Genomic DNA, 3,380 nt, shown 5'->3' with positions numbered 1-3,380 from the left:
TTTTAGTTAAGTCCCTCTTTATAGTAATTAGTTTAATTATATAGAAATTCAACTAAAAAAAATTAGTATAGAAATTTAAATAAAAAATATAGAGATTCAATTAAAAAAAATATAAAAATTTAATTAAAATTTTTACAAAATTATAGAGACTAATAAAATAATTAAACTTTATATATATTGTGAGGACAAAGATGATAGATAGATAGGTAATATTTGATTCTTGTAGGCCTAAAGAAAATTGCATAAAAACGTAAAGGAAAAAAAAATAAAGGAACGCCTTTCCTATATAGCAATCCAAGTTTAATTTAATTAGTTAGTTAAATGATTCTTAACTGCTCAAAATGAAAAAAAAAAAAAATTAGTGATGTTGATGCGTGATCTTGCATCATTATGACAAAGCAAAAAGTTATCGGGGGAGAATAATAATAACAAAATAAAGTTGATAATGCAAAACAAATAATATAAAATAAGCGAATAAAAACACAGAGGCCACATTTGCGAGTTGGAAACCATTTAAGATTGTCTCTCCAAATCCTTGCTAAAGATGATAATTGATCATCTAGTTTTGCAACCATGTGGGTTTGTTATTCGTGACCTATTATCTTCTCCTTTAATTATTAAGAGCCTCTTGGTAATAAGTTTGAATTTTACTTTTAATTTGGACATGAAAACTATTGTGTGACCCGTAATTTGCATTTAAGTGGATGCATGATTCGCAACCAAAGAATTAAACACTATATTCTATATAACTATTCGAAAGTAATTAATACATATTATTCAATTAATTTGTACGGGTAATTATTGTTTGGGCGATCCCAAAAAATCTGCTCCTAGATATGAGCATATGGTTGATACGGGTAAATTTGGATTACCCTTCATTCTTGCCGTGAAAACAAAGCTTTCACCATATAAATTGAATAATGGAATAATTTAATTTATATTATTAGTAGTAGTGTGAGTGATTGATGAGAATCCTATTGGATCATGATGTTGATATTTCGTTGTTTGGAAATTATTCTAAAACATTTAGTGGCGCTTTCTCCTATAAATTAATCAAATAATGGAAAATGGCCAATAATACGTTGAGAGACTATCTCATCATTTTCTCTCAATTATTGGCATCACTAGGAGGTCTCTCCTACTAAGGCCAATGTTGAAATTCATCAAAATATTAAAAATTATTTCTTATTATTTTTTGTTAAATTCAAATTTTAATTTCTTTAGTCTAGTTAAATTTCTACATATTAATATGTCACAATGAAATGGTAAAGAATAGAATAATTAGTTTATTCATTCATAACAAATGTCGAGTTATATAATAACGTATTAAATAAAATTTAAATTTACGAGGGATTAACATTCAGTCCGTTAAGATTAAAATACTGGAGAAAAAAAAAAACAAGAATGAAGAGGCAAGATGCATCAGAAAGGGACCAACCGGACACAAGTTTTATATTAGGGATTGAAATTATGTATTTATGTAGACTCATAATTCTTTATAGCATTTATAAGTTACATTATTATTGAATACAACACCCTACTCTCATAATAATGCATGCCTATGATTTCAGGTATTATTTTGTTTTCTACAATATTCTCCTACACTATGTAATTCACGCGGTGGCTCTATAACTGTAATTGAGATTGAAAGGAAAAAAATAAATAAATAGCTAGAATAGTGAAAATTTATATATTCGTATTGTTATTAGCACTCATAAGATGAATAGCCGAAGGGACTGATGCTTCTGTTATCACTTTATTATTGTTGTACAGCTTTTTTTCTAATGATATTCTTTAACTCAATACGTTAAGAATTAATTGGTCAAAAATCGAAACTTTATTTAAAAATTTGTCGTTAACTAATAAATTACCGCATGTATAAGAGATATTCAAATCACTAATCTGTGGCGGAGCCATATAGTGAAAAAATGGGATAATAATTTTTCTAATTTTAATTTTTTTATATGTAAATTTTAATTTAGTTTTTTTTAGAATTTTATTTTAATCTTATTTTATTGTATAAATATTTTCGATCTTTTCTAATATTTTATTTAACTCTATTTTTATTTTTAATACTTATTTAAATAAATTAATGAGCTAACTATTAAATTAACTTGACTTGATTTGTATAACTTCTTTGATACAACAACAATAATAACATTGATGAAGTGTGACATTGTTATAAGGTGGACATAATGTGATAATTACCATTATGATAACTACATAATTTTGATAATATTTAAAAGACATTCCTAAAATTAAGTATATATATATATACTAAATTACTCATTACAAAAGTATTCGAAAGAAGTGATTGGTCTCATCAAACTATGTTGAGTGAGTTCTTCAGAGAAAAAAATATGTGAGGTAAAAAGTAAAGCATTTAGAGAGAAAGAGAAAAGAGGAAGAGGAGTAAAAATAAATAACACATGTATTTATATACAAATATATAATAATTAATATTTTAGGTGGACATAATATTTTATAGGGTTAAGTATAATTTTAGTCTTTAAGATATAAATTGAAAATTTTTTTTTATTTTCAACCTTTTTTTTTGCATACAAAATCGTTCATAAAATTTAACTTAGTCTTAAAATGTCCTTCGAATTAAAATACCATTTTCCTTCTTCACCAAAATATTCAATTTCTATTTTTCTTCCCCATCACAACAACATCTCTTCTTTTTCTTCTTCTTCTTCAGCAATAACAACAATGAAACAGAAACAATGTAATAAACATAAAAAAATAAAAAAATAAAAGCAGCATCAGAAGCAGAAGAAATAGAAACAAAAACATAAATAAAAAAAGCAGAAGTAAAATTAGAAACAAAAATAGAAACACAAACATAAACAGAATCTAAAATATCAAAAACAAAAGCAGAAGAACAATGGATTAACAAAATCAGAAACAGAATCAAAATTGAAAACAATGTGATTAACAATGGATTAACAAAATTAGAAACAGAATCAGAATTGAAACTCTAGGGAAGAGTAGCTGCGTGGAACAGTCGCCGTTGAGCACCGTAAGGGAGACGAGAAAGCACGAGCGAGAAAGGGCAGAGAGGGAGAACAGATTGGAGAAGGATAAGGGAGCTGTTGTGTCATCACCGAACTTCTAATGCCATTGCTAAACTGCTGCTGTTAAGTTCACCAAGAAGAAGGACGACGAACACAGCGAGTTTGGGAGAGAGAAACTTGGGGAGAAGACCATGCCAAAGTAGAAGCTGCCTCCATTTCTGAGGGAGAAGACCACGCCAGAGTAGGAGCTGCCTCCATTTTTTCTTCTTCTTCTTTCCTTCCCTTTCTCCTTTTTTTTCCTTCCCTTTTCCGTTTTTTCTCCCTCTCGTCCGTTTTCTTTTTTTTTTATTTTATAATTTTTTA

Source organism: Arachis duranensis, chromosome 7 (assembly GCF_000817695.3).
Source record: "Arachis duranensis cultivar V14167 chromosome 7, aradu.V14167.gnm2.J7QH, whole genome shotgun sequence".
NCBI lineage: Eukaryota > Viridiplantae > Streptophyta > Magnoliopsida > Fabales > Fabaceae > Arachis > Arachis duranensis.
The sequence above is the reverse complement of the archived record's forward strand: the minus strand, read 5'-3'. Positions refer to the sequence as shown.